Source organism: Phocoena sinus, chromosome 5 (genome assembly GCF_008692025.1).
Source record: "Phocoena sinus isolate mPhoSin1 chromosome 5, mPhoSin1.pri, whole genome shotgun sequence".
NCBI lineage: Eukaryota > Metazoa > Chordata > Mammalia > Artiodactyla > Phocoenidae > Phocoena > Phocoena sinus.
Window position 1 is genome coordinate 4543488 of NC_045767.1, and position 15741 is coordinate 4559228.

At 46.9% G+C, this 15741-nt stretch overlaps 1 long non-coding RNA gene across 2 annotated transcripts; it reads right to left on the bottom strand.

Annotated features, from left to right (window-relative positions):
• Nucleotides 1-371: 371 nt before the first annotated feature.
• On the bottom strand, nucleotides 372-13304 carry LOC116753811. 2 transcript variants are annotated; one of them, XR_004349877.1, is made up of 3 exons: nucleotides 11687-13304; nucleotides 10526-10635; nucleotides 372-520 (listed from the first exon to the last, which is right to left on the bottom strand). It is a non-coding gene; the product is annotated as an uncharacterized LOC116753811 (long non-coding RNA). The 2 variants fall into 2 exon arrangements; XR_004349876.1 differs by lacking the exon at nucleotides 11687-13304 and adding an exon at nucleotides 11104-11127.
• Nucleotides 13305-15741: the final 2437 nt, after the last annotated feature.

The following is a 15741-nucleotide window of genomic DNA, read 5'->3' on the forward strand; positions in this document are numbered from 1 at the left end:
TCCATTGAATCCTGGCCTCACTGACTCATAGGTTGATTTCTCAATAGGGTGGTTGGTTTATTCATTCGTTCATCTAGTAAATCTTGACTGCGGCCTTTTTTTTTTCTTAAATTTTAGTGAAGTATAGTTGATGTACAATGTGTGAATTTCTGCTATACAACAAAGTGATTCAGTTATACAAATACATATATTCTTTTTCATATTCTTTTCCAGTATGGTTTATCCCAGGATATTAAACATAGCTCCCTGGGCTCTACAGTAGGACCTTGTTGTTGACCCATTCTCTATACGATAGTTTGCATCTGCTCATCCCAAACTCCCACTCCATCCCTCCCCGAACCCCCTCCCCCTTGGCAACCACAAGACTCTTCTCTAAGTCTGGGAGTCTGTTTCTCTTTCGTAGATAGGTTCATTTGTGTCATAGTTTAGATTCGACTGTGGCCTTCTTGAGCCAGGCACTGTGCTGCACTTTGGGGACACGCACGAACAAGACAGCTCTGTGATCCGTGAAGCTCACCCTCTGGAGGGAAAAGAGAGATGCTAAATATATGGGGAAAATCCCACAGGGCCGCGAGACAGACAGCGGTCAATGGCGGCAGATCCCAACCCAAGGAGGAACCGCTTAAGCTCAGGCTTGCAGGCGACCGAGAGGCAGCCCCGCGAAGATCAGAGGAACAGCCCATGCCGAGGCCCAGCGTCCGAGTGGGCTCAGCATGTGCCGGGCTCAGCAGAGGGAAGCCTGCCCTTGAGCGAGCTGACTGGCGGCCCTGCCTGAGGTACACGTGTTTTGCCCTTAACAAATCACCCCCTAATTCCAAGGGGCTGCCAACGGGGAGGTGCCCTGTCTCCAGCCACACACAGCGCGCGCGCGTGTCTTCCTGGAAACCGGTAACGGCAGCCTCCCCCAGCTTGCACAGCCTCCTCCTAGAGAGGCCGGAGGGGCGGCGGCTGAGCGGAGGGGAGAACAGGGCCGCATTGTGAGCGTCCCACAGGCCGCTGTGGGCAAACAGAAGGCCCGAGTGTGTCCGGGGCGGGCAGGCGGGAGCTCAGAATTGCTCAGTGAACCCTCAGTCTCCAGGCCAAGTGCGCGGCCAGGAAGAAACAGGTCTTTATTACAGGGAGGCCCGGCACGGCCTGAAACGGAGGACACGCCGGGCTGTCCATCTGCAACCTTCCCGAGGCTTCACAGGGGTGGGGACTGGACACAGAGCCACAGGCGAGTATAGACACAGCGAGTCTCCATTCATGATCCACAGGGGGGTTCACACACACACACACACACACACACACACACACACACAACACGCCTGGCTCCCTTCCCTCTGTTGCAGCAAAAAGAGAAGTGAAGGCTTCCCTTCCCTGAGAACAAGGAAGATAAAGGGAACAATGAACAGGCTAGAGAAGAAACATAACCTGGCCTGAAAGAGTTAATCACGCCTTGGTTTACTTTAACTGTTGCTAATTTGTAGTAACTAGATTTGTACTTTAGGAAGCTAACCTCACTCCCTGACCCTATGTAATTTACATTCGGTACCCATCACCCCTAACTCTGTGTGAGTTACATTCCCTGCCTCTCACCCCCTAACCTTATTATGTCCCGGCACTTATATTCTATATACCCCTGGTAAGAAATCACCCCCTAGGGGTGGGACAGGGAGGGTGGGAGGGAGGGAGACGCAAGAGGGAAGAGATATGGGAACATATGTATATGTATAACTGATTCACTTTGTTATAAAGCAGAAACTAACACACCATAGTAAAGCAATTATACTCCAATAAAGATGTAAAAAGAATAAATAAATTCCATTGTTATTTATAAAAAAAAAAAAAAGGAAAAGAAATCACCCCCTATAGTTTTTGCATTTCAGAAACAAGGTCACCGGCCAATAAACCAGAGGCAAGCGGACACGATTACCAGACTGCCGGACCCCAATTACCGGGGTGGCCTGACGCCAGCTATGACTGTTTTGAAATAATGCAAAGGAAAGGAAGAATGCAAGACCTTCACTACTTTGACCCTTATCATAGACCCCAGACTGCGAGCCTCACATATAAAATCTTCCCTGATTCCCAAGGAGGAGGGGGCACAGCTCTGGAGGCACTAGCCTGCTGTGTCTTCCTTTCTGCCTGGCAGAAAAATAAAGCCATCTCTCTCTTCCTCCAAAATCCCTGTCTCTGTATTTCGGTTCGGCCTCGGTGCACAGGGAAGCTGATACTTCGGCAACAAAATGGGGGCTCGTCCGGGGTCTGCTCGCGTACAGGCAGCCCCGCAGGGCCCCTCGGCTTGATCGGAAGCTCGGGGATCTCTCTGCACGCCAGGCTCCTTCGGGAGAGCGGAGGTTTGGAGGATTTCTCTGAGGCCAGATCGCCAGGGACTCCCTGCCGCAGGGCTGTGTCCCATCACACCCGGTCTGTCGACTCGGCGGCGGAACTCCGAGGCTGCGGCGGAGAACGGGGGAGACGCTGACCTAGCAGCTGCCGAGGCTCATTTTGCCTTGAGGACACCTTCTCTTCTCTTGGCCGCGCCGGCCTGGACTTCCACTCCGAGAAAACACTGAATACTGGAGGATCAGAAAGAGGACGTAGGGAAGTCGCGACGCACCCGTCAGCACCTACAGTGAGTCTCCCGGACTGCGCTCCGTGACCTTCGACGGTCCCCTTAAGGGGAACTAAGGTACCAATTTGAGGATTTTGTGCAAAGGGAAATCCTGATGTGGAATGCTCCCTGCAAAGGGAGATTCTGATGTAAGACGCCGCCTTGGGGCAACGGTCCAGGTCGAGTGGGGCTCGGAAATCACGTTTGGGCGGGTCTCCGCCATATGTTTCTCTTTTTCTTTTTTGAGCATCCCTTTGCTGTTTCCTTTTATGGTTTATGTTTTATGTGTGACTTCCAGCTGATGAGGTGAAGGTTTGTTTTGATTTGAGCGTGCTAATATCAAATGTCTGTTACCAACTGCTCGAGCCAAAATGGGAAGCGCTTCCTCTAAGGTTCTACCCACCTGGGAACACTTAGGGAAAATTTTAAATGACTGGTCGACCTATAGCTATGATCCAATGACAAAGGAAAATGGCCTGAAAATGGGTCTCCTACCATTAGATCTTTATTGCCACGGGATGGGAAAAACGGACTGAGGTTCCCGTATGTTCAAGACTTTATGCCCCTTTTATTATAATCCTGCTGTAGGTGGCTCCGTAATCAAAAGCCTGAGGAATCAGAAAAAAAAGAAAAGAAAAGAAACAAAACTCTCCTGACATTCTAAAGGATCCTCTTCTAACTTCTCCCAACTCTCAGGGGAGTGGGAAGGTTTCCCCAGTCCTGCAAGTTCCCTCATCCCCAGATTCTTCTGATCAAACTAAGACCGCACCTCCCCAGAAGGACAATCCCTGCTGGGACAACAGTTTATCAGCCAGTCTGCTCCTGTTATCAGAGCCAATTTGAGCACTATCTGGTTTAAATTTTAGCTGTGCAACCATGACCACAGAAAGAGAAAGATGATTTTTGACAGTATGGCCGCAATATTCTTTAGACTCTGGAGAAAACTGGTTCAAATAAAGCTTTTCTTAAAATTGCAAAACCAGGGCTTCCCTGGTGGCGCAGTGGTTGAGAGTCTGCCTGCTAATGCAGGGGACGTGGGTTCGTGCCCCGGTCCGGGAAGATCCCACATGCCACGGAGCGGCTGGCCCCGTGAGCCATGGCTGCTGAGCCTGTGCGTCTGGAGAGACCACAGCAGTAAGAGGCCCACGTACCGCAAAAAAAAAAAAAAAAAAAAAAAATTGCAAAACCAGTCCTTTTTGCATGTGCAATTAGAAAAAGCTAGCTTGTTAAAATACTTTTCTCCAAAATTCTGACCCTGAGAGAACCAAAATATGCCTAGGACAAAGCTTGAAGTTAACTGTTATCATGTCCTTGAGCTACAAACAGAGCCCACTTTGCCTGAGACTTCAGCCTTGGGTTAATTAGTAGAACTTCAAGCCAAGAAAAAAAAAAGAGGCAAAGAGACATTTTAAATCTCAAGTGGAAACTATGAGATCTCTGTCTGTCTGGATACCTGTGTATGTCTCAGTATATGTTTCTGTCTTTGGATAATATTGCTGAGGATAATTTGTAAATGAGCTCTATTTAATTGGCTTAAAAGAAAAGCACTTACAAATCAAACAATTCTAAATACAAGAAAAATTAAATAAATTTCAGGTTCACGTGACCTGGGAATTATTCAATATTAAAAATACTTGGTATTAATGTTTGTTAATCTAATTAGTATAGACATGTCTTTAGAGCCATCAACATTAAGGATAATACTTTTATTGTGCCTAGGTTTAATATAAACTAAATAAGATCTTATTATATCTGTTACAAATCTGTCAGCAATGAAAATAACTCGATGTGAAGAAACTTTTAAGAAAAAAAAATTGCAAATGAGATAAGAGCTTTGGGTGAACGTTTTAGGAATACTTACGTTTTAGGAATATTTACTTAAGAATGATCTCTCCAGATATCTGACAACTTGAAAATTTAGAGTTGTGCTAAATTAAGTTAAAGGACGCAAGTTATTAAATAACTAGGCCATTTCCAAATAAAATAAGATACTGAAACATTAACTACTGAACCTCGGCTTCCTTGTACAGAGAAACAAAAGGTTTAGAACTATTAAAACGTGTGTTTGGTGCCACACTGAGATATTTTCTATAAGAAAGCACATTCCTTAAATATTATTTGGTTGTACCAGTCTACAGAATGCTGATATAAAGGACAGTTCATGGTTGCTTAAGGAAAGTAGGATGTGTGTTTTTAGTAAACAAGGTATGAGCAATGGAATTGCATTTTATTAAGGGGAAAGGAAGTAGGTCTGATTTACAGGTGGCTGTTTCTGAATGGGAAAATAAAGTGATGGATACAGAAAGTGATAAAAAAGGTTGTGGAAAGTGGACCCTGAGAAAAGTTTTATGCATCGTACAAGTTTTCTTAAGGTGTTGAACCACCTTGGATGACAGATTTTAAGCTTCTTTACCTTTTAAGTGATCAGTTCGATATTTGCCTTTAAATCTTTTATTGTCCTTTGGGTAAGTGAAAAACAATCGCTTCACAGCGATGTATGATCTTATCTGACTGAGTGTTCTAAACCCTTTCGTGTTTTTGATAAAACTTCCCAAATCAAATTGTAATGAAGTTTCTTTGACCTCTAGCTAACTTTGGGGTGCTTCAAACGGCCTCTGAAACATCCCAAAGAGAGATGTTACACTAATTAGGTTCATTTGGTATGTTAAAATTGCACGGGAAGTCTTGTCAAATGTGTAATAAATCTTCTTAGGTTATATTGTATGGTAATTGTTACTAATACAGATATCCTAGAAATCATATGGAGTTTCAAAAATATTCTGATGTCCCGGTAAAATGTTATCAGTCATAATTCTAGTTATATCTTTAGCATCATATGTCATTAACAGTAACCAAGTTACCTTGTAAATTACATTATAATCAGAGTTTTAAACTTGCCATAAGTCTTTCGTCTTTAGAGACACGGTTTCACTCTGAAGCTTTTGCAAAGATGCTTCTTCTTCGAGAAGATTTATAAAAAGAACTTTTGGATAAATACAAGTTTCTGACTTTCAGACCATAATGCTAAACTGGATATAAAGAAGCTCTTCTCCTCAAGCTACTTATGGTTTACAACAATTTGGTAATTTACACCTACGGGTAAAATTAAAACATTTATCTTTTCTCTCTATTTGCTCCCTCCAGAGATTGGAAACTCTTAGGTCCCCAGCACCTTTATCAGATAAATTAGGAAGGCTACCTCACTAACAGGTACAGAAATCTCAAGGTATTTTCGGGACCTTGAAAAGGGAGGAATTCACCTACATCTGGTAAGTGAAATCTGTGACAAGCCTTTGGTGGGACTTTCCTGAGAGGTCTTTTAAAAGTTCAGTCTGAGACTCCTTATAAAAGTTTCAGGAAGCAAAAAGCCTATATGATACATTACAGTTATATAAATCATCAGGCCAAGTTTACTGAGACCAGACTGAAATTTGGTTCTCTCTCTCTGTTAAGAGAACAAAGTTTTCTTGGGATGCTGCTTTAATAAGACTATGTAAATTTCTTTGCCTTTAAGTGATTTACATTTGCTTTTAAAATCTTTTGTTACTTAGGTAAAGTAAATAAGTATTATCTCACAATGATCTATGAAGATCTTGGCACAGGTAGATAAAATTCATTCTGCTTCTACAAAAATTAACCTCTCATTGTCAGACTTTTGCCATCCTGACTGTCCTTAAAACATGACAACAGTCTACTCCTAAATCAGGGAATTTAAAATGGGTAAACAATAGCTGTAAAATCAAACAGTCAGGGCTATAGAAAATCCAAGATGGCTGCTTGGCTTTTTCCGGCTCCCTGATAAACCTCATTTTTTATTTGATGGGATAAAGCCTTCCCTGGTTGCCGGGTTAATGCCCTCACAATGAAGAAAATAAATTATGTTTTACTGAATATTAAATTCTAGTTTTGTTCATTAAGGTCTGTGTTTACCAAGACTCACTTCCCAGATAGTTCCTTGCAGTTATGTTATACTGCTAAAAAATTTAATTGAATTATTAAAGGACACTCTAAGTTTGTTTCTAAAGCTTATCTCAGTAATTTTTCTTTGGATGAAGATCAGATACCCCATGACCTACAACCAGGGGATTATACATACTGGAAAAGACATAATTTAAAGGGCTATCTCCAGACTGGATGGAAGGACCCTTATCAGGTACTCTTAACTAGCTCATACACAGTAAAACTAAAGGGAGTTAACTCTTGGATTAATTTCCACTCACAAAGGGCCCCTGCACTGGACTGGCCTATAGAGAGGATGGCTGACCTCAAAATCACCTTAAAACAATGCTCAAACAGAGGAGAAACTACACTCACACCAGGATGAGAAAAAGACAACATCAGTAGTAGACAGCTTCCCCAAGATCCTGGACCTGATTCATACGCTCATTTATAATGTTTTCTCGACTTCTTGGACCTTTGCATATGAATCAAATGTTTTTCTATCATAGGTACGATGCTATGACAGTTTTTTTGTTTTGTTTTGCTTTTCGCGGTGCGCGGGCCTCTCACCGCTGTGGCCCCTCCCGTTGCGGAGCACAGGCTCCGGACACGCAGGTCCAGCGGCTATGGCGCACGGGCCCAGCCGCTCCGCGGCATGTGGGATCCTCCCGGACCGGGGCACGAACCCGTGTCCCCCGCATCGGCAGGAGGACTCTCAACCACTGCACCACCAGGGAAGCCCCTATGCTAGTTTTAAAAATCAAACCAACTGTTGGGTTTGTGGCCAATTACCTATGTCTAGTACTTCTGGGTTACCTGAGTGGACTTCTCCACTCCAAGGCTCTAATTGGCTGACTCTTAGGAAATTTATCTTAAAAGGAAAATTATAGTCACGTTCAGGCCACTACTGATATGACTAGATGAGATCCCCTCACCTGACCCATTAATAACACCTGCTCTGACCCTGACCATACATCTGGATTTTCCTCTATTACTCAAAGTTCAATCAGAGAAAGAAGCAAAATTTCAGCCGAGGAATAAAACCTCCCACAATTACGGGATGGATTTATGTAATTAACACCAGGCTATGGTAATTTAAGGTTAAAGGCTCCTCTAAAGGCTGGGAACAATTCAATCATACTAAGGATAATCAGTCTGGAAACACTAAAAAACTGGGCTGAGTACCTTGTGGACAATGCCAACATATAATTTCCCTGAAGAATAGGGATTGGTACAGAACAGACTAAGTCAGACGACCTGGGATATACTGGGCTGCCCCTAATGGAAGTTCTTGGCTGAATTCTTACTTATGACTTTATTAATACTGCCAGCTATGTTATTTGTATTCTGCCTATTTCCAAAAAAATGATTGTTTCTTATGTTACCAAGTGTGTGACTGATTGTTTCTTATGTTACCAAGTGTGTGACTGAGCCTCTGATAAAATGATGATATAGAGTTCCATATGAGATCAATGATTGCCATAGTCTAACTCTAGATATGAGAAGAAGCAACAAGAGGGAGTATTGTCCTGGACCATAAGAGACTAGGAAGACAGGTGGTCCAGAGACTTCTGGATACTAGTAAAGGCCTAGGCCAGTAATAGCCCATGGAGTGGCTTATCAGAAAATCTTCACCAGACCTGGGAAGGAGCATTCCTAACACCATGGGACAAAATGGTCAGGAAATGCCCCAAACCATGGTCGAAATTACGACCATAAAGGGGCCCTGCTGACTGAAAAATGACACTTGCCATCTACTTCTACAAGGATTAAATCATGAGCTGTTGTAGCTGGTGACCTTCAACACCCTCTACAAGGACTTCAGGGTGGAGAGCTGAAACGAGGGACTCTGTGCTCTGGGAAAAACTGACAGGACAGGCCTTGAGATAGTTAAATAATTTCAGGAGAAGATTTTATGAGCCCCAGTTCTTGCATCTTCTCATACCCAGAGAAACACTGACACCATTAACGGTGACACTACGGTGTGATTTTAGGCAAGTCCTTTTATTGCTAAGAACTTGAGTTTTCTGAGCTGTTTTAGATATGGGCTGCCACCGGCCAATTTCAAAACAATGTCTGCTGACAGCTGGTAACTGCAACCTTACTTCTTAAAGGTCTCCTCTTGTAGCTATTACACTTTTAGACGATAAAATTGCTTTAGATCATATGTTAACAAAAAAAGAAAACACATATGTAGTGACCAATAGCTCCTGTTATCTATATGTTAATACCACAACAAAGGTTAAAACCTACTTTGATGAAACTAGATAACCGGCTACCTGGCTACAAGTCTCCCCAAAGCACCAGGCCTAGACTGGGTTTCAGGCTTATTCTCCTAAAAAGAAATGAGATCTATTTTGTCTATTAACGTTTAGGTTGTCACGCCTCCAAATACTTCTAACAGGGTCTGTTTACACCTACATCAATCACAATGGGCTAATAGAAGAGGACACAGAATTATATATATATATATATATCACCAAATGGCTCCATTCCTTTAGACAGGGTAACACAAGTGCTGTCTCTATCTAGATCAGGATCAAAATTACTACCAAACGTTACACGCTCTTCATCCTGCTTGGGCCCCCAGCTACAATGATTCTTTTAATCTTTGGCCTCTGTCTTTTTAAACTACTTGCTAAATTCTGTCTCTTCCAGATTACAATAGGTTCACATCAAGATAATGGTGATGCAGAGATTCCAGTCATTTCTCAGAACAGATCCTGGCAAAACAACAACAGAAGGTACCCCGGGGCCCTTAATCAGACAGGGTGAGAGCTCTGTGACCCCAACTAGGTAGGGTCTACGAACCCCTTGCCAGCCTGAGGAAGCTACAGAAGACAGACCGTCGTCCCTCATCCTCTGTAAAGATTTCTTGGGGTTCACATCTCTCAGGGGGGGATTTGAAATAGGAGATAGGTGGGCCCCTGGGCCGGACAGCTGGTGTTTATCAGCCAGACAAGAACGACGCCCGTTTCCCTTCCTCCATTGATATGGAGGGAATGAACTAGCAGTGGGGAATTTGTTGCAGCAAAAATAGAAATGAAGTTTTCCCTCCCCTAAGAACAAGGAAAATAAAGGGAACAGTGAATAGGCTAGAGAAGAAACATAACCTGGCCTGAAAGAGTTAATCACGCCTTGGTTTACTTTAACTGTCACTAATTTGTAGTAACTAGATTTGTACTTTAGGAAGCTAACCTCACTCCCTGACACTGTGTAATTCACATTCGGTACCTATCACCCCTAACTCTGTGTGAGTAACATTCCCTGCCTCTCACCCCCTAACCTTATTATGTCCTGGCACTTACATTCTATATGCCCCTCGTAAGAAATCACCCCCTATAGTTTTTGCATTTCAGAAACAAGGTCACCAGCCAATAAACCAGAGGCGAGCGAACACAATTACCAGACTGTCGGACCCCAATTACCGCGGACCGGCTGGGCCCGTCTATGCTCCACAACGGGAGAGGCCACAGCGGTGAGAGGCCTGCGTACCGCAAAAAAAAAAAAAAAAAAAATTACATGGGAAGTGTTGTCAAATGTGTAATAAATCTTCTTAGGTTATCCTGTATGGTAATTGTTACCACCCTATATTGTATGGTAATCTCCCCACCCTAAGGCAGACCCGCCTACCTGGGAAGGGGGATCCAGTGCTTATGGGGCTGTGACGCCAGCTATGACTGTTTTGAAATAATGCAAAGGAAAGGAAGAATGCAAGACCTTCACTACTTTGATCTTTATCATAGACCCCCCCGGACTGCGAGCCTCACATATATAATCTCCCCTGATTCCCAAGGAGGGGGGGCACAGCTCTGGAGGTGCTAGCCTGCTGTGTCTTCCTTTCTGCTTGGCAGAAAAATAAAGCCATCTCTCTCTTCCTCCAAAATCCTTGTCTCTATTTCTGTTCGGCCCGGTGCCCAGGGGAGCTGACACTTCGGCAACACCTCCTCCTCCCTCCCCTAGCTCAGAGAGAATTTCTAAAATCCTTACTTGAAAGGTGCTGGCTGGTGAATAATGCCGACCACGTGAGGGCCTCTGTGCCCCGGGGCTCAGGTGCTCTTCAACAATGCCGTGAAGCAGGTGCCTTTAGAAACCCCACTCTGCAGACGAGGAAACTGAGGGTCAGAGAGGGTCTGGGACTTGGCCGGTTCACAGCCGGTAAATGATGGACAGGGATGGAACCCGGGCCTGTCTGAGCCCTGTACCCATGTATTTCACCACCATGGGGTGCGTGTGTGTGTGTGTGTGTGTGTCTGGTTGTTCCAGGGGGCATTCAGAAATCCGACTTGGTCAGGACGACGCGCAGGGTGGGCTTACTCCCTGCAACTGTCGGGGAAAAGTACCCTCTTAAGTGCCCCCTGTCAGTGACCAGAACAGAGCGCCTGCTTCAGTCTGGGGCATTTCCTTCATGAGGTCAAGGGTCTGCGAAGCTGGGTCAGCCCCTGGAAGGCTGGTGGGCAGGAAACGGAACGGAGCCTGGGGGGCGGGGGGAAGGGAGAGAGGGGGGAAGGGAGAGAGGGGGGAGGGGAGGGGGGAGCCTGCTGAATCTCTAAGGCAGACCCACCTACCTGGGAAGGGGGATCCAGTGTTTATGGGGCTGTAACCTCACAGTTCACTGGCCTCTGACCGGGAACCTCCCCCACTCCCCCCACTCCCTCTCCCGTCCTCAGAGAGTCTCTCAATCAAATCCACCCCAGTCCGCCCCGCCCCTCGCCTTGTTTAGAGCTTCCTGGGGACAAATTCCAAGGCCGCTGGGCCCGCCCCTTCTCTGCCTCACCTCCCGCCTCCCCCGACTTTGGACTTGGCACTCTCAGGAATCTCTCCCTGCATGTGCTCCTGCGGACTCTCTGCCGGCAGCCTTGCCGCGGCTGCTCCACCGGGAGGGGGGAGGGGAGGGGGAGGGTCCCGTACCCTCCGCCCGGCTCCCAGGCCCTTGCGCTTCCCCTGCCCAGAGCTGGTCACACTGGGGATGGGTGACTCTGCTGTCCCACTCCTGGGCTGCTCCCCTCCCAAGGGTAGGATGGGGGTCCCATTACTCTGGCTGTGGAACAAATTACCCCAAGACTTCGTGGCCTGAAACCACCATTTCTTAAACTCACAGATTCCGTGGGCTGGGAGTTTGGGCTTGTCTGGGGCCTCAGCTGGAGTCACCTGGAGGTTTGTTCAGGTCGCGCGGTCGATGCTGGCTGTCTCCACGTGGGCTAGCAGGGGGGGCAGCACCCACTTCAAGATGTAGGCGGTCTGGGACTTCCTTGGCGGTCCAGTGGTTAGGATTCTGCACTTCCACTAAAGGGGGTGCGGGTTCCATCCCTGGTGGGGGAACGAAGATCCCACATGCCATCAGCCAAAAAAAAGGTGGAGGGGCGCTCCAAGGGGTGGGGGGCATGGACACCCCCCCCGACTGCTTGGTGGGAGCTGTGTAGGGAGGGTCATTTAGGAAGATACAGGGCCAGCCCCCAGCAGGTTCTCAGGACGTTTCTGCTTCTCTGTTGAGCCCACATAGCCCCGCTGCAGCTTCCAGAAGAGGAAACTGAGGCCCAGGGTACTCGCTCAAGGCCCTCACGTGTGGGACGCCAGTTCCACTGCAAGACACTGCCCCCTAGTGGCCAGAGGCGGCATGTCCAGAAGCCGAGGCCTGAGAGCCTGGGGGGACGGGGGACGGGGTGGGGGGGCCAGCGGGCACACTCTTGAACCTCGGCAGGTTCCGCAGAGTGGGGTCAGCGCACATTTATGTCGACAGTCTCGGTCATCCTGGTGACCCTCCCATCAGTGACATCCTTAGAGATCTCCACTAGAGGCAGTGTGGTACAGACTGGACCTGCTGAATGGCCGTGGGGTGACCAGATGGTCACAGGGTTAAAGTCCACTCTGATTTATTTGGGTAAGCCATCAGTGACTCCCGTGGTCCCCAGGATAAAGGCCACAGTCTTTGAAGTGGCTTGGGAGGCCCCACCCACCCCGGTCCTCCCCCTCAACCTCAAATTGTCAAGACCCCAGAAGTTCCCACCACTTAAAGTCCAGCATCAGCAGAACAAGAGGCCCAGGTTCTGCAGCCCTGTGGGAGCCAGACCAACAGCCCAGCTGCAGGTTCCTTGCTCCCATCTCGTGCTTAGCCTACTTCTTTTTCTTTTAAGAGTGTAAAATGCAGTTTGCCAAACTGAATTATCATAAGTTGATTGCACAATTATGACCCCACTGTATTATATGCTCTCTCTGTCTCTGGCTCTGTGTGTTTGCACTTGCTGTTCCTTCGGCCAGGACTGCCCTTCCCCTCAAATCTCTCTCTGGCAAACTTCTACTCATCCGGCAAGGTTCAGCTCAGTCATCACCTCCTCCAGGGAGCCTTCCCTGACTGCCCACCCCAACCCCGGACCTCATATAGAAGGCCAAGTTTTTTCTTGTGACAACCTAGATGACTCTTTAGCTGTCTCTCTCCTCACTGTCCCTTGAGGTCAGGGACTGGGTCTTATTCACATCTGTGTCCTCCATGCCCAGACGAGCACCCAGCATGCGTTATGAACTCAAAAGAGTGTTTGTTGAGTGAATGAATAAAGAATTGCCTGTAGAAATGAGACCATCCAGGGGCGTGGCTAAGAGCTCAGATGCTGGAACCAGCCGGCCTGGGTCCAACTTCCATTTTTGCCACTAATAAATAGGTTAGATACTTTCCTTGACTTCTCTGGGCCTCAATCATCTCAAAGGCTAGGAGAGTCTGAAAGGAGTGGGCCAGCTCTTATCCATGCATTTTCATCCAGCAGTGAGTATTTTTTTTTTTATCCCAGCTGGTTCTAAGACTGGGAGGAAACATAAAAAAGTATAAAATACAATGGGAACACTGAGATGCAGAAAGCGCCCTGGAGTCGGAGCCTTGACGTAGCTGGGTGTGGCTGAGAGCAGGTCCCCTCCCTGCTCCCTTCCGGGAAATGTAAGTCCTGCCCTCCTGAAGTGCTAACTACGGGCCAGAAAATCGACTAGCTCATTGAATCCTCACGTGATCCTTTACGAGTATGATCATTGACATTTTATAGATGGGGAAACTGTTTCCCAGGGGAAGACAGCTGCAAAGTGGTGGAGCTGGGATTTGAACCCACGCAGTCTGGCCCTTGAACCAGTCACTCAGACGTTTCACTGTACCACCCGTTGTTTGCCATCCCTTGCCTTCTCGAGATTCAGCCTCTCGCTCCCCGTGGCTGGGTCTCCCGCAGCCCTCACATTCCTCTCTACTTCAGTATGCAGGGCACTGTGTCAACATGCACATACGCATACACGCACACGTGTGTGTATCTCCACCTGGAAGAGTGTGGCTTTCTGTCCTCTCTCTCTGTGCAAGGGTCCTGGGTGAGCTCCACTGTCACTGTCCCAGGTTTATCCAGCGAAAGTCAGGACAAATGGCCAGGAAGTGGAATCCCCACACGCAGGGGAGAAACACCCGACACCAGGGCCTTCGTCTCCGTCCTCACTCGAAACCTCACCGAGGCACTGGTGCCACCCCTTGTTGTTCCCTGTGCCTCAGCTGCTCTGCTCCCGATCGCGCTCGGGCTGTCTCCCTCTCCTGGTTCAGGTCTCAGCATGGATGACATCACCTGCCAGAGGCTTTCTCCATCCCGGGAGTGGGGGGACGGGGGCGTGGCTGGTGTGCTTTTCCAGTATGCAGGGCACCTCCGCTCACAGCCAGATCAGAAGCAAATGACATCTTCTCTGTGCTTCTGCTCCCCATCTGAAAAGTAGGGATCACCTCTGGGTCCTCACCTGGTAGAGTCCACGCTGGCTGTGGAATGTGGAGAGAGGCAGAAGGGAATCACTGGCCAGGGCCCCTGGGAGTTGAGGCCACAGAGCCCAGGGTTCTGGTGCCTGGAGCAGAGCATCCAGCCAGCACAGAGCCTGGAACCTGGGGGAGAGGAAAGGGGTCAAGGCCTCTTCCCTAGAAGGGAAGACAGACGTCGTGAGACCAAAAGGAATGAACTCTGGACACAGCCTGGGTGGAGCTCAGGGGCTTGTGCTGTGTGGACAAAGCCACTGTCAAAAGAGCATATGCTGTGATTCCATTTACATAACACTCTCAAAATTAACAACAACTATATGTGTGTGTGTGTGTGTGTGTGTGTGTGTGTGTGTGTGTGTGTATGGTACTGTGGAGAGCAGATCAGTGGTTGCAGGGGTTGGGATGGGGGGGCATGGCCATAGGGAATAGCATAAGGGAATTTTTTGGAATGATGGAGCAGCTCTGTGTCCTGATTGGGGTGGTGGTTACACAAATCTAAGTGCAATAAAAGTCACAGAACTATATACAAAGAGAAAAGTAAGTGCATGGAAAAACGGGAGAAATCCAAATGAGGTCTGTGGTTTAGTTAGTAGTTTCATGCCAGTGTCAATTTCCAGGTCTTGGCCATCGCATTATGGTTTTGTAAGATGCTGTCACTGGGGGAGCTGGGTGAAGGGCACAGGGGAGTTCTCTGAATTATTTTCGCGACTTCTCTGCAAGTCTAAAACTACTCCAAAGTAAAAACGCTAGGAGTACTTCATCCAACAACAGCAGAATATACACTCTCCTCAAGTTCACATGGAACATTCACCAAGACAGACCACAAAATACACCTTAAATATAAAATACAGATTGGCAATTCCCTGGCGGTCCAGCGGTTAGGACTCTATGCTTCCACTGCAGCGGGGGAATGGGTTCGATCCCTGGTCGGGGAATTAAGATCCTGCAAGCTGTGCGGTGTGGCTAGAAAAATAAATAAATAAAAATTTAAAGATTAAAAAAATAAGAGAATACAGATCATATAATGTATACTCTCAGATCTCAATGGAATTAAACTAGAAATCAGTAACAGATAGTAGGAAAAGCCCAAGATACTTGGAGATTAAACAACACTCTTCTAAATAACACATGAGTCAAAGAAGAAATCTCAAGAGAAATATTAAAAGATTTTGAACTAAATGAGAGTGAAAATGCAACTTACTAGAATTTGTGGGATGCAATGAAAGCAGTTCTCAAAGGGAAATTTATAGAATTGAATGTATCTATTAGAAGACACATCTAAAATCAATCATTTCAGCTTTTAGAAAAAGAAGAGCAAATTCAATCCAGAGTAAAGCACAGATGGCCAACAGGGACACGAAAAGATGCTCAGTATCACTAACCACCAGGGAAATGCAAAGCAAAATCACAGTGAGAGGGGGCTTCCCTGGTGGCGCAGTGGTTG